The sequence below is a fragment of the Colobus angolensis genome, unplaced genomic scaffold, assembly GCF_000951035.1.
Source record: "Colobus angolensis palliatus isolate OR3802 unplaced genomic scaffold, Cang.pa_1.0 Scaffold85, whole genome shotgun sequence".
NCBI lineage: Eukaryota > Metazoa > Chordata > Mammalia > Primates > Cercopithecidae > Colobus > Colobus angolensis.
In genome coordinates, this window is record NW_012122376.1 from 3,067,630 (window position 1) to 3,094,920 (window position 27,291).

Genomic DNA, 27,291 nt, shown 5'->3' on the forward strand with positions numbered 1-27,291 from the left:
TTGTTTTCCACTTGTTTTATGTCCATGTATTAGTGACAGTATATCATTTACAAATAAATATACATTATATTGGGGTTGCATGTTCAGAATTTTTTTTAATTTTAATATTTTTAGAGAGCACCCAGGCTGGACTTGAACTCCTTCCTGGACTTAAGTGATCCTCCTACCTCAGCCTCCTGAATAGGTAGGACTACAAGTGTGAGTCACTTTACTTAACCAGAAATGTGTTTAATAATGGTGAATGATAACAAATGTTTATGGATCATTGTTTCTAAAAAGACTTTATTAGACACACTGTGGTACCCAAAACCAAATGCTAGCTACTTTTTAAGTCAAAAATAATTAGCCAGCTAATGATCTATATTTTGCTTTACAGTTTAACTTGACAAGAGTAGAAAAATGTCAAGGTACAAGACAATGCAAAACGTAAGGACAAAGGAGAAGAGCTTCCCCTTTCACCCTCTGAAGGTTTTGCTGAAAATGAGCTGAAAAAGGCAGAGCAACAGGAGAAAAGGCATGCGTTTATTTTAACGTGCATACCATGGGGAACTGCAGAAGAGTAATGACCTAATAACACAGCAGGGTCCACATGCCTGTATACCCTCTCTTCATAGGGAAGTGGGGGATGAGGTGGGTAGGAGTAAACGACAAAAGTTCCTCTGAGCGCTGGGGGAGGTGTTGGGAAGAAGAGGGGTGAAGTGTCACCTTGCACAAAGGTTGTCAGTACTGCCTTCAAGAGAATAGATGAGTAGTCTGTCTGGGTGTAGTGACAGCTCCGTCTCTTCTCTTCTTTCCTGGTCATTTGATGAGATTCCTAAAGACAGGAGTTCTTACGACTATTGCCTTTTTCTCTTTTTTTTGGAAAGAAGCTTTGTTAGATAAGAAAATTCCAGAGAGTCAGTCCGGTCCCTCCAGGTGCTTCTAGAAAGAGGATCAGAGAAACAAGGAGGTAAGAAAAGTCAGAAAGAGAGCTTGGGTCTAAGGCTTATTTCTAAAACCTTTCGATTTTCAAAGTACTCGGCATGCCAAAGCACTATATTTTGGGGAATCATTTTCTGCACCCCAACAAAACCTTAATACACAATTTTTCAGTGTAATAGCAAGACACCCTTGGTTATAGCTATCTGACATTTAATCATTACTGATAATTATTTAATTGCTGCTCTGTAGATTCATAACAAGCAGAGTATTTGAAGTTAATTGAAACTATTTCGACTGCATTTGAAGGAGTTTATTTTCTGGACACCTGATGAACTCGAATTCTTTTCCAAGCTCTTAGCATTGACTTTCAGGATACAATGCAAGTGACTGCAAGGGTAGACTCTGCTAGGTATCACTTTTGCAACAGAATTGTTCTCAGAGTCTTTGTGAGTTTTCTTCTGAAGCTGATTAATATCCTAAATGAATCCTAGGAAGAGTTTCAAAGTCACTAATGTCTGGTCTTCAGGCATGTGGGTGGCTGGAGCCCAGGCAGTTATTCATGCTACACGTGCACCTTAAGCTAAGGATGAGAAGGAAAAAATTCTCAAATGAACCTTCCAGTCAATCTGATAGAGACTGCTTGTGAGTTCCCCTCTGCCTTTCCAGTTAAGGGCCTGACCTTTGCAGACCCTACTGAGTCATTTAGCTATTGAACATTTACAAGGAGGCTTCCAATGGAGAGAACAAAAGGACAGCATTGCTTAGTGCAAAACCATCAAGTGTCAAAGCCACTGACTGGACCTTTTTACTAAATATTTCTAGAACATTTATCTTCCCCCGTGCATTGAAGAGAAATATATTTTACTTTCTCAGTGTAATGCAGTCACAAGGCACCCAGTAATAGAATCCATTGCTCGTGAATGTTGGGCAGAATGGTAACTACTGGATGAACCAATGGTGTCATCCACATATGATAATTTTTTACATATTTATTTACATGTTTTTTCTCTCTCTAGGAAGTGGAGCCAGAATCCACAGATGTCATTATCCATCTGCACACTTTGTTTACTACCCAGAAGGCAAGAATATTGCATTTTAAAAGTATCCGGACTTTTGTTCTTTATCACAAATGACTTGGGAAGCTCTGACCACTCATGTTTACCCTGAGTGAAAGTCCCAGTCAAAGCCTTGCTTCCTGGAGAGCTTTGAGATTTTGGTACAAAGGCATTTTATAAGCACAAAGTGGAAAAGCATCATTCATATTCATTTGCTGCTGTGGCATTTCTCCCTGGAATCTTCCTCTTGTCTGTCAACATTAGGCAAAAGGACTGGCCTCATCTACTTTACAAATACTCTTGTAATGGTCTGGAGGTAGGAAAAGGACACCCAGCACAAGAGTACGAAGGGAAACTCAAGCTCTTCTGTTGGAGAGTCTCAGGCTTCTTTATCCATAAAACTGATTGGACATAATTGGTGTGGGTTTATGATTTGTTTTGGAAAAACCCGAGTATGAAATCAATACCGTGCTTTGTGCATCTTGGCTGCAATGAGTGTTTTTTGTGTGATTGCAGGGACCCGTGGGAGAGGCGGCCATCCGGAGGGCTCTCTGAGGGGTCATTTAGAATGCAACTGTTCTGGGCAGAGGATGGTCTGCACTGGCCTCCACTGCACTGAGAGGCTTGCAGAGTGGAGAAATGTCCACTAACATGGCTTCTGTGAGGTGTGGGCAGCTCTTTTCTTGGTGTGGGGCTCTGTTTTGTGTGATGTAAGAGGTATCGCTGGGCTTTTCTGTCCCGGAAGATCTTAGTGGATGACACCTGTGGGGGTTGCCAGCCGGATTAGGTGAGGCAGAGCACACAGCTCTACCTAACGAGTCCCATTCTCATCTGGAATATTCCAGGACATAGGGCACTACCCAAGAGGCAGAGCCTGGAGTGGCATTATACAGGTGAAAGATCTGAGTGCCAGGTCCATATAAATGAGGTGGGTTGGGGTGGTCAAGGTGCTTAGAGAACAGGAGAGCTGCCACAGGAAGAGATGGTACCCACAGGGAGGAAGACCCATGTCTCAGACTCCTTCCTTTATACCTCTTCCTGGGACCTCCTCGGAGTCTGCAGATCAGCTGGTGCTTCTCCGTCTCCTGTCGTCTTCTTCAAATCTTTTCATCACAAAAAATGTTCAGTGTAAACCTAAGTAGAGAGAACAGTAAAAGGAACCCCCATGGGCCATCACCATCACCCACCATCAACGGCGATCAACATATAGGCCGTCTACGTCCATCTTCCCTACTTTCATCCCCACTCCGGATTATTATCACAAGTAGCTCATCTTTGGTTATATTTCATTTAATCCTCTCTGTTGCATTTTTTTCTGGCCACGTTCTTCTGTCTGTCAATCATTGTTTTAAGTCAGACAGTCTGCTGGGTTGGCTAGGAAAAGACATTTCTCAAGAAAGACTTCTAAGTAATTTTGAGGGAAATATTCAGATTGACCAAACAAAGTATTCTTAATTTAGTTCAATTCAACAGTTACTTATTGAGTCCGAGGCTCAGTGCTGGATTCAACATATCAGTAAAACATGGTTTCTGGCCTACAGGGTTCAGTGCTCTAGTTCCGGGTGTGGGACGAGGGCCATAGCAAGTATTCACTCCAGAAAGGCAGAATGTGGCCACTGAGAAAGGAAAGGTACAAGGTGTGGTGGAGGTTACAAGGTATGACAAACGCACTGGGCTGGGAATGGTGACAGTGGAAAGGATCAGGAAGGGTCGTGAAGCCTTAGGCATTGGAGAGACACTTGGAAACCTGGGTAGACAGTGGGACAGTGACTGCAGAACACTTAAGAGTGCAGGTGGGAATGGCAGTGGGGGACAGGCGAGCCTGGCAGCGAGAACACATGGTGCAAGGGGCCTGGTCGGGGACGGACCTGGGGTGGGGGAGGTAGGCAACTGGGGAATGGACCTGGGGTGGGGGAGGTAGGCAACTGGGGGATGGACCTGGGGTAGGGGAGGTAGGCAACTGGGGGACGGACCTGGGGTGGCGGAGGTAGGCAATGGGGCTCTCAAAGAAACCCTTGGGCTTTTTCTAGCTTAATAACGAAACAATTATTTCTAAGGAAAAAGAAAACTGGATTTCTAGAAGCATGGCTATTAAAAAAAAAGCAACTCCAGACCCCAATTAGGAAACTGAAAGGAAATCAAAGTGGGCTTAATGGAAATTAGGTAGTAGGAGTAATAAAAGAAAATGCAGGTAGCTGCCTAAAATCCAGTGAACTCCAGGTCCACCAGCCAGGCACCACATTATTTTAACCTATAAATGAAGTATGTCCATGACTCTCACTACATAAAATGGAAGTTAAGCCATAGTCCTTTTCCACTGTGCTCTGAAAATACACTGTTTTTGCCTCTGCCAGCAAAGCAAATATATGGACAGAAAATTCCTAGCACTGCTTTCACACGAGGAATAACAAAGGTGACAGACTCGGGCAAAATGTTCACATTCTACACATGAAATAGAATGGTAACTTGATTTTTCAAAAGCATAAGATTCTCATTACAAATGTAAGCATATTCATTAAATAAAACTCAAACTGTAGTAAAATGTAAAAAAGCAAGGAAATTCATGGTCCCACTACCCAAATAACATTTTTTTTTCCAGAATTTTGGTGTATAATGATTTTGGAACACGCTTTTCATACTGAACGGCTTCAATATTTTATCCCTACTCTCTTCCACCCCCCCATTCATTGTGATTATCAGTGAGTTTGGGGAATTGTACTGACTTTTTTAAGAGTCAATTCTCTTTTGAACTCAGATTTCAGATGGGGTACAGGGAATCATCTCTATATAAGTGTTGATATAAAGTTTATTCTCAGATACTTGTGAAACCAAAAATTCTGTGCTAACATTTGCAGGGCTTTGGGAAAACTGCACATGGAGGTCTGAATAGCATATGTCCAAATAGTTGAAGTTTTTATAGATTAAGCTAATTCATTATTAAAGAAAATCTGTTCTAGCCTCCTTCCTTGATAAATACACCTTGATAACAGCTGCCCCTTGGAAGCTATTAAATATGTTATGTCCTCTTGCCTTCATAACAACTGTCCCCTGGCCACCCCTCTGGTTTGGGGTGTGTACACCAAGTCCTCTTGGGGACAGGCCCTAAAAGTAGGCTTGGAGCCGTTAGGGTCAGTTCCCTGGAGCTCCAGGGGCACCTGTCTCCTCACCCTATGTGGGGAGTGGTGGTCAGAGGAGGGCCAGAGTGGAACCACAGCCTCATGGGGCCCGGGGTGGGTACCTCTCTGGCTCTGGTCTGAGTGAATCATTCCATATTTCCTATGTGCAGGTCATGTGCTGGGTGCTGGGAACACAAAGGTGAGTAAAAACCGTCTAGTGGGGGCATACAGACTTCCAAATAAGTGCCCCCTAAAATGTAAATTTGCAACTCTGAGTTGACTGAGGAAAGTTAGGAGGAGGTAACTTTGCAAAGAAGGAAAGAGAAGAGAATTTCAGACAGAGAGAAAAGTGTCGGCAAAGTCCTAGTGGTGGTGGAGAGCACAGCCAGAGTGAGGCATGGAAAGCTAAGAGGACAGGGGCTCAGGTGTGAGCTGGGCTGGATGGGCAGTGGGCACCAGATCAGGAAAGGCCTCCGTGGCCTTACTAAGAAAGTAGGTCCACCCACAGTAAAAGGCTTTTAGACAGGCGTCACATGATCGGGGCAATGAGGCTAGACCAGGCTACTACATCAGTCCAGGCTAAACCTGTTCTTTTTCCTTTTTTTTTTTTTTTTTTTAGAAAAGCAAAATATTAAACACTCAAAGAAATGTGAAATATGTAAATATTAAGTAGACATTTGATAATATTAAGGAATTAATGTTTTCTGATAACAGTATTGTGTGTTTGTTTTTACTTTAATTTTAGGTTTGAGGGTATATGTAAAGATTTGTTACACAGGTAAATGCATGTCACTGGGTTTGTTGTTCAGATTATTTCATCACCCAGGTATGAAGCCCAGTACCCAATAGTTACCTTTTCTGCTCCTCTCCCTTCTCCCACCCTCCCTCCTCAAGTAGACCCCTGTGTCTGTTGTTTCCTTCATTGTGTTCATAAATTCTTATCATTTAGCTCCCACTTAGAAGTGAGAGCATGCGATATTTGGTTTTCCATTCCTCCATTAATTTGCTAAGAAGAATAATTTTCCTCCAGTTCCATCTATGTTCCCACAAAAGCCATGAGCTCATTCTTTTTTATGGCTGCATAGTATTCCATGGTGAATATGTATCAGAGTTTTAAATCCAATCTGTCATTGGTGGGCATTTGGGTTGATTCCATTAGACCTGATAATTCTTTGGAATAGTGGGGGAGAGGAGGAGATGGATTGAGTCAGACAGGCTTCAGGGGGATGTGGAAAATCAGAAGGCCAGGGCTTTGTGTATGGATTGGGTTAGGAATGAGGAGGAAAGTGAGCACCAGGCATATCTGGTTGGATGAACCATGTATTAGTCCGTTGCATACTGCTATAAAGAACTATCTGAGGCTGTGTCTTTTATAAAGAAAAGAGTTTTAATTGACTCACAGTCCTGTATGGTGAGGGAGACCTCAGGAAACTTACAGTCATGGCAGAAGGTAAAGGGCAAGCAAGGCATGTCTTACATGGCAGCAGGAGAGAGAGCGAGGGGGGTGCCACACTTTAAAAACCATCAGATCTCATGAGAACTCACTATCACGAGAACAGCATGAGGGAAACTGCCCTCATGATCCAATCACCTTCTGCCAGGTCCCTCCCTTGATAGGTAGGGATTACAATTCTAGATGAGATTTGGGTGGGGACAGAGAGCCAAATCATATCAAATAGGATGGATGAGGTGGGGACACTGAGAGAGGATGAGGGTTGAAGACCGGGGAGGTCATGAGCTGGCTTTGGGACATGTGCACTTTGAGATGCCTTTGGGACATCTGAGAGGGTAGCAAGTAGACACGAGCATGTACTGCCAAGCTATGAAAAGATGTTGGGGCTGGGCGTGGTGGCTCACACCTGTAATCCCAGCACCTTGGGAGGTCGAGGTGGGCAGATCACTTGAGATCAGGAGTTCGAGAACAACCTGGCCAACATGGTGAAACCCCATCTCTACTAAAATACAAAAACTAGCTGGGTGTGGTGGTGGGCACCTGTAATCCCAGCTACTTGGGAGCCTGAGGCAGAAGAATCGCTTGAACCTGGGAGGTAGAGGTTGCAGTGAGCTGAGATTGCACCACTGCACTCCAGCCTGGGCAACAGAGTGAGACTCACTCTCAAAAAAAAAAAAAAAAAAGAAAGAGAGATTGGGGCTGCAGATTTAAAATATGTAGGAGCCATCCCCATGGAATTGGTGAGGTAAGCCATGGAGGTGATACCTGAGGAAAGGTACCTGCCTGCTTACCTGGTAGAAATGAAACAATCCAAGCTTTCCAATGCAGATGAGAACTTTAGAAATGAAATCACACAAGCAATGAACTAAAATGAGAAAGGCAAACCTTCTAGCAACCTTGCATCTAACATTTGTCACTGTAAACAGGCTTGTCATACACAAATCACTTGCAACCACAAGGAGGACTGTGGATCAGCTGGTCACTCTGCCCAGGTCTTTTTGTGCCTGTGACTTTAAATCAGGTTCTTGTTACTTGCACACCATTTTGTGGAGTGTATTTGTAAATATATCTTGCCAGCATATTTTATGCTTCAGTTAATTTAGTTGACATCTAATTTAGTTGACATATAAAAATAAAATCAATTTTCAGACAAAATACCCATAAAATAAGTGAAATGCTGTAATAGGTTTCAAGAAATTAAAATGTAATATATTTAGGCTTCTATTCTAAAGCAATTTCATCTAGAACAGCAGATACTGTGGATGTATTTTTTTCTATGCATTCTTGCCAATTACATAATAATAAATGTTGCTACTATATATTGAGGAATTTATTGCTTGGAGTAGTTTGTCATAAAAAAATGAAAATTTTTGTTGGAGTTTCCTTTAAAATGCCAAAGAGCCTAAATATGAATACTTTGTGTATTGATGTTCAGGCTGTAATTAAGCCATGACAATGACTATTACTTTGGATGTAAACACTATCACATTTTCATTGGGTGAGTTCTTTTTAAATTAATGTTATGTTCTGTTTATTATCCTGTTTGCTTACGTTTCCTGTCATTTTCCAGTTGTCTGCTTGAATTCTGTTTTTCAATAGTGATTTAGCAACTGATAATGTATACTGGTTTCACTTTTGCTTCTAATTTACATTTGTATCTGTTTGGTTGATGTATTTGGCTTAATCATTTTATTTTTATAAGCAGTTGTACAATTTGTTAATTTAGCTAGATGATTAAATTTGGCTTCTAAAGAGAGTCTGTTTTAGAAAATAGTCCCTGAAGTAAATTAGTGTTTGGCATTTCCAACATGTCAAAGGAGCTGGTTTCTTAAAGATAACTAGAAATGTAACTCTGAATTCTCAAAAGTAGTTTTGTAATTTTAAACCTCTGACTATATGAAACTGTATATTCCAGTAGGTGGTGCAAATCGACTCCATTTCAGATGGAAATGTAATTTAAACTTGTGATGTAACTGTTTTCACTGTAAAAATAATATTTCAACATGTTTCGCAACTGCAAAATTATTTTCCTCTCTTTCTAAAGGAAGCTTGATTTACCCTCTCAATGCTCATTTTTCTTACGGTTTATTCCTCAGGTATCATTCTGATCATTGTTGTTATAGGAGAGATGAGAGGAAATTAGAGGGGCTAGAAGAACCAGGAGACCTGTTAAAAATCATGAATACAAACAAAAGTCATTTGCTTCTGTGCTTCAATTCCATAATAAAATGAGTATAATGTCAGTATCAGTGTTCTAATAGTTTTTATATCCACATGATGAATTGAATGCCATGTTTTTTCTGTTGTAAAAATTGAGGTTATTTCACTTCTAGGAGTCTGATATCCTCACACAAGCACATACAATATGTATACAAGGATATTCACTACAGCATATTTTTAACTTTTTTCATTCATCCCAGTCATATATGTGCACAAGAGGCAGCAAAGTAGGATGATTAAGAGCAGGGCCTCTGGGCAGCCTGCCTGAGATGGAGGCCTTACCACATACCTCTGTTTCCTTTTCTGCAAAATGCAGATCCTCACAGGTACTGCTACTGCATCATGGCATTGATAGGAGGATTACGTGAGCATATATGTAAGTGTGCAAAGCATGCCTGGCACGTCGTAAGCACTGCATCAATGTTAACTGTACCTCTAAAGTAAAATAGCACTGAAAGGATTGCGGGGAAAGGCAGCATTCTCTTGCAGTCTTTCTCCAGCCTCCGAGTATCACTTCCTGGTGGTAAGTCTTCCTCCAGCCCCGGAGTGTCACTTCCTGGTGGTAAGCACTCACAACTCCTCTCCACGGCTACTCCTGATAGTCACCACCATAACGTTAAATACTATTCTTACACAACTATTTTTTAAACTACTTTAACTATTTCAAGTATTCAATTCACTAACATTACGTACATGTACAGTGTCATGCAATCATCACCACTAATCCATTTCCAGAATGCTTTCGTCTTCGTAAACAGAAACTCTGTCCCCATTAACTCCCCATTCCCCTTTCTCCCCAGTGCCTGGTAACCACTGCTGTACTTTTTGTCGCTATAAATTTGCCTATTTTAGGTATCTCATGTAAGTGGAATCATATGATATTTGTCCTTTTGAGACTGGCTTATTTCACTTAGCATAGTGTCCTCAAGGTTCATCCACATTGTACAGAATTTCATTCCTTTCTAAGGTTGAATAATATTCTATTGTTTTTATATATAACATTTTATTTCTATTCATCTGTCGATGGACATTTAGTTTTCTTCTGCCTGTGGCTACTGTGGACAATACTGCTATGAACACAGGTGTACAAATATCTACTCAAGTCCTTGTTTTCAGTTCTGGGCAGCTATTTTTTGATGTATCTGGTCTTACATTATCTTTTTACTTCTAGGCATGGTAAATTAGATAGACAAGGACTTAACCGTAATCAACTCCCTACCTTTCTACATACACTCCCAGTCCCCACTCCCACATAGCTTTGGTTAAAAAAACAGTGTTTTCTCTATTGAATGAAAGTTCTCTTACCTTCCCTGGGATGGAAGAGACGAGGAAGGAGATGGTATTCCTGGAACCCAGGGAGAACTGGAGCCTGGGAAGAAGCAGAGGGAAGCGGAGATGATGAGTGAGACTGCACCAGATGCCAGAGCCGGAAGGAAGCAGGGAAGAAAGATGCTGGACTTCCTCTCCTTTCTCTGCTCCATCTCCTATAGCTCAAACCAGCTTGAAAGCCAGAGGCCAAAGGAGCCCAGGCCATGCATCCGCAGGGCCCAGGAAGATGAGAATGGACCAAGGAAGGAGGCCAAATGGAGCCCATCTGCACCCCTTTCCTCCTGAGCTGCCCTTTCCATTGCCAACTCCCTGCCAGTACCCACGGCCCCTGCTGCCAGCAGGACACCTTCCCTGAGAGCAGCCTCACTGTGCACATGGACCTGGCAGGGAGGCTCACACACACCCATACTCAGAACGAGCACAGAAGCTTCTCCCAAGGCCAAATAGAAATGGCTTTTGGATTACCCACCATTTGGGCAGATTATCTGCACCACTGCTTCTGTCCATTACTGAGGAGAGCCAGGAGGTATCCAGACTGTCCTTGGTGTTCCAGGATGACCTTGTGGAGAGCTGATTACAGTCTGTGTGTGGAAAAAGAAGACGTCTGCCTGCCATTCTTTTCCTCACACTGGTTCAGCGACGTTTGATCTCTGACCTGTGGCTGGAACCCATATTAAAGAGCCTGTCATTGCTTGTGATTTTTCTTGGAAGACCAGAATTCAGATTGGAGCAAGGCTTTCCATCAGAGCTGTAGAGAATCCATATTTGCCTTTGAGCCTTCCCGGCTTCAATTTAGTACTTGAGACCCCTTCTCCATAGCACCCCTCCTCACCGTCATCCCAACTACGTGCCCCCCGGCTGTGCTCCCCTACCCCAAGCCGTTAGAAGGACAGCTACCAACACAGCTGCAGGTGTCTGTGCAGAAAAGAATGTGAGAGCAAGAGGCAGCCTGCAAGGTCAGGACCTGCAAGACTTGGTGGATACGCCAGTGATGGGAATTCGGGGTCTTCCTGGTGGGCTCCTTGGATTTGCACAGATAACATGTGCCTCTGCCAGAGCCTCCTCTCATATCTCACAGCCCTGACTCCAGGACTCAATTCCAGAGCCTCCAAGCTGTACCGCACCCCTAGCTCTAGTCCTACCTATTTCTGATGTCCTAGGCCCTTTTCTCCTTCTTTCTTCAACCACCACTGCATTCCCGCATAGGCATTATTGTTTATAGATGAGAAGCTGATGCATGAAGAGGTTAAGTAACTTGCCCAGTATGGCACGTCTAATAAGCGGCAGTGCTAGGTTGCAAAACCAGGCTGGCTACTGCCAAAGCTTGTGCTCTTACCTGAGGGTAAGTCTGCCTCCAGGGCCATTCCTCCATGGGTTCCCAGCGCTTTGGCTGCTTACTTGCCTTTCTTTCTTTTTTTCTTTCTTTCTTTCTTTCTTTCTTTCTTTCTTTCTTTCTTTCTTTCTTTCTTTCTTTCTTTCTTTCTTTCTTTTTCTTTCTCTTTCTTTCCTTTTCTTTCTTTCTTTCCTTCTTTCTTTCCTTCCTTCCTTCCTTCCTTTCTTTCTTTCTTTCTTTCTTTCTTTCTTTCTTTCTTTCTTTCTTTCTTTCTTTCTTTCTTTCTTTCTCTTTCTTTCCTTCTTTCTTTCTCTTTCTTTCCTTTTCTTTCTTTCTTTCCTTCTTTCTTTCCTTCCTTCCTTCTTTCCTTCCTTCCTTTCTCTCTTTCTTCTCTTTCTCTCTTTGTTTTTCCCTTCCTTCCTTCCCTCCCTCCCTCCCTTCCTTCCTTCCCTCCTTCTTTTTCTTTCCTTCTTTCCTTCCCTTCCTTCCCTCCTATTCCTTCCTTCCCCTTCCTCCCTTCCTCCCTTCCTCCTTTCTTTTCTGAGTCTCCTTCTGTTGCCCAGGCTGGAGTGCAGTGGCGTGATCTCAGCTCGCTGCACCTTCCACTTCCCAGGTTCAAATGATTCTTGTGCCTCAGCCTCCCAAGTAGCTGGGATTACAGACGTGCACCACTATGCCTGGCTAATTTTTGTATTTTTAGTAGAGAGGGGGTTTTGCCATGTTGGCCAGGCTGGTCTTGAGCTCCTGGCCTCATGTGATGCGCCCACCTCGGCGTCCCAAAGTGCTGAGATTACAGGTGTAAGCACTGCACCTGGCCTGCTGTTTACTTTCTAAGTGTTGGGAGATTTTCCTGCTGTCTAAAGAAACAGTGAGGCATTAGCATTCAGGTGAGTTTTGTTTTCAAGTATGACTTACTATTCAATAATAACAAATTATTCTGAATGTGCTTTTTAAAAATGGTTTTACTGCACTGGAGATTGGGTTAAAACAGAAGTTAGCAATTTTTTCAGACCAAAGAATCCAAATACACTGAAATCCAGAAAACGTGGTCGACAAAGTTGCAAGATGAGAATGCTGATTTTTAACAGAAAAATAAACAATTGTATATGAATGATACTGATTTGGGGATGATTAAGGGAATATACTGAATATGAAACTTATCAATTTTGTTCTATGAAATTGAATTGGTGGGGTTTTTGCTTTTTGCTCTTTCAAAGTTTTCATAACTTCCTTACCATGCCTGTCACACACTAAAGGGAGAAACTGGGCCCTGTGGGTAACAGAGGAGCTGGTATGGTGGACAAAAAGGAAACTACACTCAGGACAAGAAGGGGTCGCTTGGTCCTTGAGGTGTGCATCTGGTCTGTCTGTGCCAGGTGGAGGGAAAGCCGAAATTATAGGATGAGCGGTGGGGCTGTTGTGAAGGCCCCAGGATTTTCCAAAAGAAATCCTTTCCCAGGAGGAGCAGATGGTGCCTTGTGGGTGAGATGAAACCCAAAGTGGGTGGGTTGGGGTTGGAGGGTCCACAGGGGCCAGGGAGTTGGAATTCCCCCTCTCCTCTCCCCACCCACAGTGGGGCTTAGCTTCCTACCTGCTCTCCTGGGGACAGCCAATACCAGGAGACCCTGTCTTGCAGAGGCTAAGCGTGGTGGAGGACTGAGACGTGCTCAGCATTGGTGGACAGCAGGGGATGGGTCAGAAACATGGGTTGGGGAGAGGCATGTGGTCCTGGCTTTGGAGGCTTTAGCCTGGACACTGGTAGGAGCCTCTGATCCTGGGAGAGCAGAGCCTGGTTTTTCCTTTCCCTCCACCCTCCAGTGGCGCCATCTCTCTCTTTCCCACTGGAAAGAAACTTGTCCAGTATGGCAAATCTCCGTAGCATCCTCTCACACTCAGCCTGGGAGGCCAAGTCTTCTTTCTTTCCTAGCTTCTCCCTCAATCTTCATTCCCTCTTAACAGCAAGAAGGAAACTTTATTGGTTCATGTGCAGAAAGGTTCAGGGGTACTGCCGGGTTCAGGTGCAGGTTCAGCTTGAGTTGCCAGGACCCAAGACCCCTCAGCTCCTCCCACAGCCTCCTCCAAGAGTTGGCCTCATTCTCGAGGCATGGGCGTGGGAAGGTGGCAGCAGAAATGCCAGCCCATGTGCTTTTAGATTCAAATCTGTCAGGAAAGATTGAGATTCTCTGCCCAAATAAGAGTCTAGAACGGAGTTTAATTTGCTCTGATTTGGGTCATGTACCCACTGCAGAAGCAAACATTACTGCCAGGGGAATGGGCTGCTCTGATTGGCTGGCATTGGAGCAAGGGCAGAATCAACTCCACCTAAGCCATATGGAATGACAATGAGGGGAGATGGAGAGGGAGTTATTGCTGGAAAAAGAGGGAGGCTGGATGCTGGCAAGGCAAGCCCCAAATGACCTCCATGCCACCAGTTCCTCCTGCCTCCAAGTCCCCCATGAGTGCCCTGTAAATTCAGATCTGGCCCCTGTGACCCAACCCTGGTCTGGATCACTTGGCCAGTGCCCTTGGGACCTGCCTTAACCCCTTAGGGAAGAATCTGTCAGGCTGTCTATTTGCTGTAAAAATTAGCACTGGATACTAAAGAAATCATGACAAAAGCTTTCAGTAATGGAGAGGATTTATATCACACACACACACACACACACACACACACACACACACACACACACAATTTATTTCTTTTGAGTCTGATTCCTGAGGGTGGAAGCTTTGAAAATTTCATGACTATGTTTAGAGGAACCCATGAAGACACTTTAGCTGGTCATAGTCTTCCTGCTTAAAGATCTTATCAGGAATTTTACTGGAACTTGGAGCTTTATTATTACTCATTGTTTGACTGTAAGGCTTCCGTCTTAAAAGTCTGGGGTGAGGCCAAGCATCATGTCTCAGCAGTCTTTAAGCTCTCTATGATTTCACATTCCATAATGCAAGGCTTATTAAAGTAGATTCCATAGGAGCTGACAGGAGAACTTCTCTGCCTGCCACAGGGTGGAATGACAGTGCTTCTGTGGAAATGTGGATGCATCTCTCGGTCAGGGTTTCAGCCCTTGAATAGGGATCACCTATTATGCACTGTGATATTTTAAGCACCTGATACAATTTGGAGGATTGCCGGTAGAACACTTTTCTGGAACACATGCAAATTTATGATTTGACCGTAAGCCAGTCTGGTTGTCTCTATTCTTTGCAGACCATCACCAGTTCTCTGTGTTTTGTAGCTTAATTCATACATCCTTCTAATTGTCTGAGTCTTGAATTGCGGCAAGACATTGATCATACATTACTTGGTTTGCCATACCTTCTTTTTAAAAAAATCGTTAAAGTTTGTTTCTGACTACAATACAAATATGTTCCTTATGGAAATTTGGAAACGCTCAATGAAGAAAAAAGAAACAAATAATTCTAAATATTTGTGTAATGTGCAGTTTTCCCATAATATGTGGATATATATTTACAAAAAAGGATTATTCTATTTATGTATTTACTTTTCTTTTTAATTCTGCCGTTTTAGTTACTCAAGGTCAATTGTGGTCCAAAAATATTACAGTATTTTGGCAGAGGGAGAGAGAAAACACATTCATGTAATTTTTACTATAGTATATTGTTATAGTTGCTCCATTTCATTATTAGTTGTTTTTAGTCTCTTACTGTGTCTAATTTATAAGTTAAACTTTATCATATGTATGTATAGAATGTATAGTATGTATGTATAGAAAATAATATAAACAGATGTTCCTCAACTTACAATGGGGTTACATCTAGATAAACTTATTGTAAATTTAACATATCTTCTGTTGAACACCATCGTCAGTCCAGGAGCCTACTGTCTGGGTCTCAGTTTTGCACCAATGTAAAGTTGAAAACTCATAAGTGGAATCATTCTATGTTGGGATCACCTGTACCATCCGCAGTTTTAGACATCCACTGGGGTCTTGGAGCATCTCTCCCTCAGATAACGGGAGGACTACTATCGATTGTTTCCATTTTTTTCCTTAACAAATGCTGCAATGAGCATACTCAGGGATAAATCTTTGTGCAAATACTTGGGTATTTTCTTGGGGTAAACTCTCAGGAGTAGAATTGCTGGATCATAAGATATGGATATTTGTAAGGCTTTTTTGGAGCCATTGCTACCCAATTACTTTTTGCTGCCAATAGTAATTTCTTAATTCTTGGTCCTGATGCCAGGCCTGGCGGCTCCTGTGAATAGTACCTAAAGTGAGAGCCAACCTCTGTAGGTGAGACTTCCTGCTGCAGCAGCGCTTTGTTCTTTACAGACGAACTGGTCTTTCAGGGTCTGTTCCTTCCCACTGCTTCTCATTCAAATGTCTCTTTAAGCTGGGGTGAATGCAATCTCCAATTTGAGACAGTGCCTATTCAAGATGGCAGTGCGTCTGTCACTCAATTACTCAGCTTTCGATCTCGTGGGTTTTCTACTGGACAATCCCTGAAGAAGGGCCTGTAGGTAAGGACTTCCCTGCGTGAGAGCAAGACCTTCTCTCCAAAGGCCAGTGTTAGCAAGGGCCCTGCTATTCAGAACTACGTATTCCAACCGCACAGGTTAATTTGTCTAGACAATGGCTTGGTCTCTAGAAATGGCCATAATGATTTTCCTGGGAAGTGAGCTGAGGTGTTTCAGCAAAGCAGCTTTTTAAAACTGAGGGCCAATCATTTATTGTGGCCTTTTCAGATGCCAGCAACAATTGGCCAAAGTAGGAGATGCTTGCTGGAATGTCCCTGGGCCAGCCATGCAAAAGTCATAGCTATTCTGGCCAATGGGAGCGAGTGCTAATTTGCTCTCAGGGCCCTAATTGGCTGATGGTGCAATTATGTGCCTACTATTTTAAGGCTGCGTTTCTAGCCCCAGCCTGGCAGGCTTTCTTGAGACATCTGGCAACAATGATCAGAATGCCTCTTTTTTCAAGGAGGCTCACAATCGATTCATCTATGGACTCACAAGCACAGGCTCATTTAGTAAAGACAACATGTTTCAAAGAAAAGTATATTTTCATTAACTAGCCTCAAAGCAGTAATTATATGTTCCGAGAACACAGTAAAAATTTATTTCTAAATATTTGGCGGTGAAAGGTTGAAGGCAGTGTGTGTGTGTGTGTGTGTGTGTGTGTCCAACATGTTGCATGTGTTTTAAATAAACCCAGCATCTTCCCCTCTAAAAGGAAGCAGGAAATACAATCGCAGACTTTGAAATTTAATTTTTAGCAACAGGATGTGTTTCTAAATACCACCAACATATCAAAAGGAGAATGTGTAGTTAAAAGCTTTAAAATTGTTATCAAAGCAATTGCAAAGCAAATGAGGTACCTTTCTTCTTCTTCTTCTTTTTTTTTTTCCCCTAAGGATGGTGGTGTCTGAACAGTGAAAACCAAATCTCCACTAAGGATCAAAAGCAATGGTGGTGTCTTTTTGTGTGAGATGCAGCTGAACTTGGATGCTCCCCCGATCTGATTCACAGTTTATAATCACAGTTATCACAGAACCATTAAAAGCCTATTAACTTGAATTCCCACAATTCCTTGAGGGCAAGGGCAAAGAGAGAGCAAAATAACTTTGAATATAAATGTAACACAACATTCGAAAGGAGAGAATCTCTTTTAATTATGCCAGCGAAGGAAGATGTCTTATGGATGCATCTCCCCTAGCAGATGGCTGATGAAAGAATACACATGAAGTCTTAGGACGCTCGGGATGTTATGAAAATGAATTCTCTGCAAAGAGACTGGTAAAGCGTAGGGAAGAGTGTGCAGACCTCTTCCTGGGAGGGGGAAGCGTGGAGGACTTGCTAAAATGTGTGATTGCCGGTTGGGTTGGCTGGATGGACACTGTACCGTGGCGAAACAAATCAGCCTGAAAAGAAGCCTCAGCCACATTCGGTGGAAGCAATAGCCCAGTGAATATTTGGGCTATTGTCATGTGAGAAATTTGATTTCATGTTTTTCCACCCTTCAGTGACTTCGTTGACATTTCCCCTAACAATGCTATTACGTGCTGTACCAGTAAGACAGTGTGGTCAATAAGCTGTCTTGTGACTTCAGATAAAATGGAACGTTCTTATCTCACCGCAGAACAATTAGACGCATCAAATTACTTTAAAAAAATCATACAGTAGTGAGCTGTGTGCACACCAATGGCAGACTCTGTCCCCAAATCTCTGGGCCCGGCACGGTGGCATCAACACCTCCACATTGGGATGCTGGCACAAAACAGTCCCCACAGGTACTTGCACTCCTGGAGGCTGGACTTGACCTTGCCTTGCTGTTTGTAAAGGAATATTGGAATCACCTGGGGAGGGAATGCACATGTACATGCACACACACACTCTCTCGGTCTCTCTCTCTCTGCTGTCTGAAATAACTAATTCCAATCAATCCACCCTCACCTTAAATGCGTTCTTCCTGCATGAATTACCCACATTCACTGCCCAGCTTGATCTCGTTTCCGCAGTGGATGAAGCAAATGACTCAGTCCAGAGGGAGTGGGTTATTGACTAAGTGCTTAATTAGGCGCATAGCCCTTATGTGGTCATTCTTGTACAGTCAAAACGGCTGGACCGTGGCATGGCAAAACCATGAATCTGGTTTACTCTCATATTCCTGAGCCACGGTTGAATCAATGGGGCAGCAACCTAAATTAAACATTAAGACAGCCACACTGCAACATGTTTATGTAACTGCAAAGAAACAGCATGTCTCAGGATCCTCCAGGGGAAAACATTATCCACGTCCCTCCTTGCATATCAGGTACACAGGAAGGTGGGTATGGTACAGTCTAAAAAGGTTTTGAGCTCCAGAGGGAAAACCTAGGTAAACACAATGCAGACTCACTCTTTTGGCCCTTGACTTTGGCTTCTGAATCTTTAAAAGTTTAGCAGCACAGTAACCGCTGTCCAGTTAGAGGTAGCAGGTTGAGACAAGGCTCCAGTGCTCATCTGTAGGCACCAGGTCAAAGGTGCCCAAGGGGCACCGGCAATGCGTCTTCTTCCTTAGAAGAACCGAGGTGGTATTGATTTAGACACAGCCCAGGTGCGTCTCCCGATTCCATAAGGAGACGCTTCTCAAACTTAAATGAGTGCATGAATCACCTGGAGCATCTTGTTTAAACCACAGATTGTGATTCAGTAGGTCTGGCTGGGGCCTGAGATCCTGCATTTCTAATAGATTCCCAGGTGATATTGATGCTGCTAGTCCCAGGTCCACAACCGGAGCAGGGAGGTCCTAGCAGGGGGGTTCCCCTACCTTACAGCCAAAGCAAACATGAGAGGGGTAGGAAAAAAAAAAAAAGACAGCTGATGTTTTGATGACAAGATGCACTGAAGCCAGAGGGGAGGCTGATGGCCACAAAGAACCAGCCAGTCATCCCTGGAGTGAAGGGAAGCATCTACACAGGTTTTGATGGCAGCCCTACCGGCTCTCCATTAGGTTATTGTTTACTTAGCTGAGTGTGCAGAAGGCAGCATGGTAAGGCTCAATGTGGCGTACATTTCCCGTTCGCCTTTCCAAGGCACACCCCATTGGCAAAAATGCCCCGGAATGTGAACAAAGAGCAAGATCAAGAAAGGACATATTGTATTGGTGGCCATCCACACGATTAACTGAGTTGATGAACCCTAGATCCCTGTAGGGTTGGAGAAAGTGAAGCCTAAAGCCAGCACTCAGCCCAAGTCTACCTTTTATGACTTTGTCTTCTTATTATCTTTGTAACAAGGCTCTTTTATGAGCTTGCGATTTCCTGCCAAGTTGATGAAATCTCCATTATGTTTTATAGTACAAAATAAGAGGATAAGAGAGGTTTTTAAAGGCCTGCAGATCTCTTCTTCGTTTAGGAACCCTGCCTGCCCTAATTCTGTCCCTGTGTGGGGTAGAGATCAACTTTCTGTCATGTTCTAAGACACTGTTCATTTTTCTCTTCTGCTGAAAAATAGATACTTATTTTGCCATTTTGCTTGACAATTCTAGAGGCTGGCATTTTCCATTTTAGTGCTCTTCGTTTTGAACCACACATGTAATTACTGCTGTCTTTTAGTCTGTGTTTTCGGAGGACTAGCCCGTTCAAACTGGGAGAGGACAAAAGCAGCTGTCTTTCCAGGGGGTGAAAACAATAGCATAAAGTCTTCGTGTAAACCTCAACAAACATTGAAACACAGAAGTAGAAATAGGAATAAAACTCAAAACAAGCAGAGAAACAGAAATCCAACTACATATTTCCACCTTTGTCAGAATTCAGAGAAAGAACAAATGCACTCAACGCACCTGCTGTATTTTAGCACCAGTCTTATTTCTAAGGTGCTTTTTCTCAAAAGGCCCAAAGCTCGCAACAGATTTTGTTGCTGTTTTTGCTCACTCCCTGCATTTCTGCCTCCTACTGGCATGGTCAGTTGGTCCAGGTCACAGAGGGCAAGGTGCCTGTCCACATTTCTCGGGCTGCCTGAATGATCTCCCTCTCTGGTCCTTCCTCCAGTCTGGCTCTCACCCATGCCCTTCTTGATGGCACCAAAGCCCCCCTCTGGCCTCTCTCTGGGTTCTTTTTTTTTTTGAGACGGAGTCTAGCTCTGTCACCAGGCTGGAGTGCAGTGGTGTGATCTCGGCTCAGTGCGACCTCCACCTCCCGGGTTCAAGTGATTCTCCTGCCTCAGCCCCACAAGTAACTGGGATTACAGGTGCCTGCCACCAGGCCCAGCTAATTTTGGTATTTTTAGTAGAAACAGTATTTCACCATGTTGGCCGGGAGGGTCTTCATCTCCTGACCTCGTGATCCACCCACCTTGCCTCCCAAAGTGCTGGGATTACAGGTGTGAGCCACCACACCTGGCCTCCTCTTGGGGTCTTGAGTGAGCCAAGCTCCTTCCAATGTCAGGGCTGCAGCAGTCAGTCCATCTGCCTGGAACACTCTCCATCTTCCTTGGTTTGCTGATGTCATTCTTCATCTCTTCATCGTCTTTCACATTCATTCACTGTCACAGGCTCCTGGAGCACCCTGGATCTCTCACAGTCATAACAATTATTTGTGTAATAATGTCTATCTCCCTTACCTCAGCTTCATGAGGTCAGTGACTGTATTTACTGTGCCTGTCACTGTATCCAGTACAATTTCTTAGGTCACAGCGCTTCTCCGGGTGACCAGTTCTCCAAGTTATCAATTAGCCAAAAGCTTTTCTAGAAATGATCTGGACAGTTTATAGCAATTCCTGTTTTGGCAAGGGTGTCAAAAATTCAGTCATTACAATGACAATGTCTTGTGAAATTTGAATATGGGGTGTCATGAGCATCAGCAGAGTCAAGAAGTTTTGTAAATATTACAGTTAGTTTCTACCTTTCAATTTGATAAACGTTCTAACTGGGCCTGGTGGCACATGCCTGTAATCCCAGCACTTTGGGAGGCTGAGGCGGGTGGATCACCTGAGGTCAGGGGTTCAAAACCAGCCTGACTAACATAGTGAAACCCCATCTCTATTAAATAAAAAAAAAAAAAAAATAGCCGGGGGTGATGGCACATGTCTGTAATCTGAGCAACTTGGGAAGCTGAGATAGGAGAATCGCTTGTACCTGGGAGGCAGAGGTTGCAGTGAGCCGAGATCACACCATTGCACTCCAGCCTGGGCAACAAGAGTGAAACTCCATCTCAAAAAAAAAAAAAAAAAAAGTTCTAGTGGGCCAACTTATCCTTCTTATCTTTCAGCTGGTTTTGTCTTTCTTGTCTTGATCTAGGAATTGTTCCCTTGCATAGGAGCGAGAGAGATACAGTTAATTTTCCATATAGTTTGCAACATAGGGTAACAAAAAATGTGCTTTATATTATAGATGCCTGAATACTTTTCACGATGGCAGCATACAAATGTGCTGTGTATTCATGACAATTTCTTTTTTTTAATTTTTTTTTATTATACTTTAAGTTCTAGGGTACATGTGCATAACGTGCAGGTTTGTTACATATGTATACTTGTGCCATGTTGGTGTGCTGCACCCATCAACTCGTCAGCACCCATCAATTCGTCATTTATATCAGGTATAACTCCCAATGCAATCCCCCCTCCCCCCTCCCCATGATAGGCCCCGGTGTGTGATGTTCCCCTTCCCGAGTCCAAGTGATGTCATTGTTCAGTTCCCACCTATGAGTGAGAACATGCGGTGTTTGGTTTTCTGTTCTTGTGATAGTTTGCTAAGAATGATGGTGTCCAGCTGCATCCATGTCCCTACAAAGGACGCAAACTCATCCTTTTTTATGGCTGCATAATATTCCATGGTGTATATGTGCCACATTTTCTTAATCCAGTCTGTCACAGATGGACATTTGGGTTGATTCCAAGTCTTTGCGATTGTGAATAGTGCCGCAATAAACATACGTGTGCATGTGTCTTTATAGCAGCATGATTTATAATCCTTTGGGTATATACCCAGTAGTGGGATGGCTGGGTCATATGGTACATCTAGATCTAGATCCTTGAGGAATTGCCATACTGTTTTCCATAATGGTTGAACTAGTTTACAATCCCACCAACAGTGTAAAAGTGTTCCTATTTCTCCACATCCTCTCCAGCAACTGTTGTTTCCTGACTTTTTAATGATTGCCATTCTAACTGGTGTGAGATGGTATCTCATTGTGGTTTTGATTTGCATTTCTCTGACGGCCAGTGATGATGAGCATTTTTTCAGTATTCATGACAATTTCTACTAGCACCGTATGAATCATGTATCATCATAAATAATTGCAGCTGAGTCACTTCAATTTGGTTGTTATTTGCAGAAAGAATCCAGATTCAGCCTTACAAGGTGAACCCAAAATGTGCTTTACAGTTAAGATACCTAAGTATTTCTCAGGTGGTCAACATTTTATGTACAAATGGATTGGCCTTCCCCATATGCATGTTTAATTGTCCAGGATATGCAGACGTAAACATGAAAATGAATCTTTCATTTGGTAGACTGACAAACTGTAACATGCCTGCATGTGTGGGAGCTGAGTGTTTGTGGGTGGACTTGTGGGTAGGCACATGCAGACACACACGTGAGAACATTCCTGCAAAGTCCCCCTACTTCTACCGCTTCCTCTCCCGCAAAAGACAGCAAATCATTCATCAAAACGAGGAATGGCATGCTGCCCTGGAAATACGTGGAAGACATAGGCGCATTTACCCCGCACTACCTTTAAGAAAAAAGACTTAAAATTCAAAGTACACAAAAATTGTCATGTCGAAAAATATACTGGACAAAACAATTTCCTGTAAATATTGTAGGTAGTCCAATGAAAATAATTTTTGGTTAATCGATAGTTTTGCGGTACTGGTCATTGAATGTATTGCTAAATTCATGATTTGCTATTTATAAAGAACTGATTTTTGGTGATTGCCTTAGTGCTGTCTAAAAACAGCAGTGACACATGGCAAATGTGCAGTGATATTTGTTGAATAAATGATTGGCTCAGTGCTGTCTTTGCAGACAGTCCCTAGCTGGCGGTTTGGACCACTACGTGCGAGCATGTGGCAACACCAAACTTGACCCTCAGGTGTTCTTGGCCCTGGTGGTCTGAGTACCCTTAGTGCTCCCGGACTTGTTTTCAGAATGGTGGGTCACAAAGTACAGCCCAGTAATTTAAACCTCTGAAAATAATAACAGCCACCATAAGCATCCCTGCTCCAACCTGTGGCTAAGAAATCCTAGCTGAAGAGAAGTAGTAGCATTTCATTTTTTTCTGGCCAGGTGTCTTTGTTCAGTTTTGATTTTCTTGGACAAATTTGTTAGAATTTTGAACAATCATTCAAAAGGAGAAAATTGGAACATACCGTAACCAGCGGTCATATACCTTGTTTAACAGAGCATAGGTGAATAACAGAGGAGAGGTGAAATATATTTGAAAATGAAGTTTCAGTTCTAAGAGATTTTCTGCTCCATTGGTGGAGACAAAGTGAATGCATGTGAACTACTGACTTGGAAATGGCCACTGTTTTTAGGTTTTAAATGTCGTCATTGTCTTCCTCCCTCCTTTCTGACTTTAGCTTTCATCTTAGGGTGCAGGAGAACCAGAATTCTGCCCTGGCCCATCACCTTCATCTGTGTGGTGTTGGTGGCACATGATGTCCGTCATTTGGCCCCTGGCCTACAAGAGCTCACCTTGTTGAAGCGCTAGGCATTTCAGCAGGCCCTGTTTTGTGCAGGTTAAGGAAAGGGAATTAAAAGGAATCCTCTTATAAAATCACTGCTCAATAATTTAACAGCATCAAGCAAGTGCGTTAAAACAAAGCCTGTTTTATGCTGGCACTGAACTTGGCCGCTGTACATCTGGGTTCTGCTGTGGGCTCTGCCATATATCAGCTGTGTGACTGTGGGTGAGTCACCACACTTCATGGAGGCTCAGTTTCCTCGTCTGTAGGTAAGACAGTTACTAATACCTGCTTCAGTTTCAGTCTGCGTCCCTGCAGTGAAACCAGTGACACACTCCAAGACAGAAGATACCTTAATGAAGGGTCTCCTCTCAGAGATGTGGGCAGGGTTACAGGAACTGACAAGAAATGATGCAGCTTCCTGGGACCAGCAAGAGCAGGAAGCCTGTCTATCCCTGGGCCAAAGTGTTAGGGAGAGGGCACTGTGAACAGGGAGAAATGTGGCTGTGGGGAAGGGGCTGCCCGGCAGGAGCCATGGACATAAGTAGACACACACAGTTCCTTCCAAATTCTGGTCTGGTAGGGATAGAGCCTGGCGGGCCAATACTTTGAACCTGTGATGTATCAGAATGTGTTATGTACATCTCTTCCCAACTCCATGTTCAGTGATGTCAGTAGCTTGAAATCCACCACGGTGGAAGTATTTATGCACGGAAATTGGCAGATGCCACTACAAATCAGGCTGCTTTTCCTCTGGAGAGCTGATTGTGAACCATTTATGAGCACACCACCGCCTATCTCCTCCTGCCCTTCTGATTCCCACTGCTATTTCCTATGGGATGAATCCAACCAGAGCCAAAGCATGGGCTGGATGCGGTGGCTCACGCCTGTAATCTCAGCACTTTGGGAGACTGAGGTGGGGGCGGATCAGCTGAGGTCAGGAGTTCGAGACCAGCCTGGCCAACATGGTGAAACCCTGTCTCTACTAAAAATACAAAAATTAGCCAGGTGTGGTTGGTTGGCACCTGCAATCCCAGCCACTTGGGAGACTGAGGCAGGAGAATCACTTGAACCCAGGAGGCAGAGGTTGCAGTGAGCCGAGACCATGTCACTGCACTCCAGCCTGGGCAACAAGAGTGAAACTCTGTCTCAAAAAATAATAATAATAAATTAAAAAGCAAAAGAACCAAAGCACAGGAGAATAGGGAATACAGCCTTTACTGCTTAGACTCCAGGCTGCAGAACAGGGAATGGATGGAGAATGAATGGGAGAGGGGTACACACACAAGAAAGATAACCAGCACATGTCTTAGGGTTGTTGTGAAAGTTGTAGAAAACAATGAATATAAAAGTGCTTAGTAAACATTGAAGTGCCTTTCATGTGTTCTTCCTTAGTTTTGCAAAGCACATTAGAGTTTGCAGAGTATTTGTAAGGTGCTATGTGAGCACAGCGCCGGAAAGTAGACAGCACTATGCATCCTCTTCTGCACCCCTCCCCTGCCCCGGCCAGGCTAATTGGAATGAAGTTAGCCTTATTCTTGTTAGAATTTGGGGAATTAAATGACCAAATTAAAGACAAGAGAACACCCGCTGGGGTGGCAGAGCCTTCGGGCTGTACTTTGATTTTGCTTCTCTGTCTCTTCCATGGTGATTAAACTTTAGGCTGGGCAATCATCCCACCGGGACAAAGCCTACTATGCAGCCCCCTTTACAGTGAGGCCTGACCATGTTTTTGAAGTCCTGGCCCACAAGAGGAAGTGTTGTATGGCAGCTGCCAGGAACCCTCCTTAGGAGGAAGCAGCTGAGTCAATTGGGGTTGGCCCAATATGATCCATGGGGACACGCCCTTTCCCCTCTACTTCCCTTCCTGCATTCTGCTACCTGGAATGCAGATGCCATCTGGGGCCACAAGATGACAGCTGTCCCCCAGGGCTGGTGAGCGGTGGTAGGTGGGAGGGAGCCTCATCTCTGAGAATCCCGAACAGCAGAGCCACCATAGCGAGCCTGGACTACTTCCCTGTGGACTTCTCTTACACAGAGAGAATAAATGTCTATCGTGTTGAAGCCCCTGTTCGTTCGGGTTTCCTGTCCCAGTCAAATTCGATCGTAATCAATATAGTGTGTCTTGGCAAGGCTGTGAGATGACAGGACTGCCTTGCACTGCTGCTGCTGGGAGTATTTCTTTACACCTGGGCTTTGGAGAGCAGTGGGCAATGCCTGGTAAAGGCGAAATACACTGTGTCTGTTGCACCGGGCTTGTCAACAGGTAGCAGAAATCCTGGAAGGGTTTACTACACACATGACAGATCGCCTGGTGCAGCAGCTTTGCAACACCAAAAGAGGCGGCCCACCATCTTTTCCTCCTCTCCTTACCATATGGCTTTTGGCGTCACAGTGCAAGAGGACCTATGCATCTCTGGCGTCACATCTAGGAGCCACCTCTGGTCCTTCAGTGCTGGCAGTGGATAAGGCAGTGCTGCCTGTATCACTACTACGGCAACTCTCATTGGAAAACCCAGGGAGGTAACTGGGGGAGGAAAGGATAGAGGACACAATTTCTGAGTGAGAGAGCAGCTGGACAGGTTGTCGTGTACATGTTTACTCTTGTATTCACATGGAATAGCCAAGAGAATTGGCAAGACACAACATTAAAAGAGGAAAAAGAAAGAAAAGCGGAAAACACCCTACTGAGTAGAAGGGAGGCAGGAAGTGTGTCCAGGCCCTGAGAGAAATGCCAGATTTCAGGAGCAGCCTTCGCAGCCCTGGGGAGGCCAGGTGACCCTTGGCAAGGCTCATGAGCTCTGGAGCTGGCCCATGACCTTGCTGGGACTTGTGGCGTCCCATCCATTGCTGTATGACCGTTGTTTCCTATTTGTAAATGTTGAATGTGGTCATGGAGAAAAAATAAAAACAGGTGAATGTTTAGTTTAACACAGCACTTGGCATATAATAACTATTCATGAGTGTTACTTCCTTGTGGCCTCAATGCTGTGCCAGGCAGGTAAGAGTGGCTGTGAGTGAGTCACATTAGGGTCACTAGCGTGAGGTCTTAGCCTTGTCGGCCAAGCACTTCTCTCCTTTGCTCTTAAACATGTATATTTCATGGCTGACAAGCCTTTCCCATTTCTAATTTCTACAATTTATTGACAAAAAGAATGTTAAGGGGAAATCACAGATGTAGACTTGCAATGAGAGACATAATCAGAGAAAAACCTGATGCCAACTTCTTTTAGGGTAGCAATAGGTAAAAAAAATTGTTAAATTTTTAATTTGTTTCAAAGAATAACAGAAAACACTTCAGTAAATTTGGGTCTCACAGCCTGAGGTTGGGTCTGAGCTGAGACACAGAGGCTGCTACAGAAGGAGATAGTAGGCAGCATGGGTCCTGGGTGCAGCAGTGCCACTGATGCAGACAAGGCCACCCCCAGCCTGGGACTCAACTTACTTCTCTGAAAACTAACAGGTTGGAGCATACGGTTGCCATGAGGACATCCAACTCAAACATTATTCATTCAAAAATTGAGAGGGTACAAAATGTTTGCCATTACCCCCAAATCATCTTGTCCTCACCTGTCTGAGCTGACCACAGGGCTTCCTCAGCTGGGACCTGGTGGCTCTTTGCCTCTTACCCTGGGGAGTCACAGCTGCAAGAAACCAGTGGCAGGAATCCTCAGAGGGCTTAGAAGACTCCTTCGCCCATTGTGATGGGTGAGTTCCCATTCCGTGGCAAC

The 27,291-nt window shown here is 43.8% G+C and overlaps 1 long non-coding RNA gene across 1 annotated transcript; it reads right to left on the reverse strand.

Moving 5' to 3' along the window:
• On the reverse strand, window positions 1-27,219 carry LOC105503330. The gene is made up of 5 exons (XR_001000462.1): window positions 27,131-27,219; window positions 23,702-23,872; window positions 10,071-10,134; window positions 3,009-3,110; window positions 1-2,738 (listed from the first exon to the last, which is right to left on the reverse strand). It is a non-coding gene; the product is annotated as an uncharacterized LOC105503330 (long non-coding RNA).
• Between the last annotated feature and the right edge of the window lie 72 nt (window positions 27,220-27,291).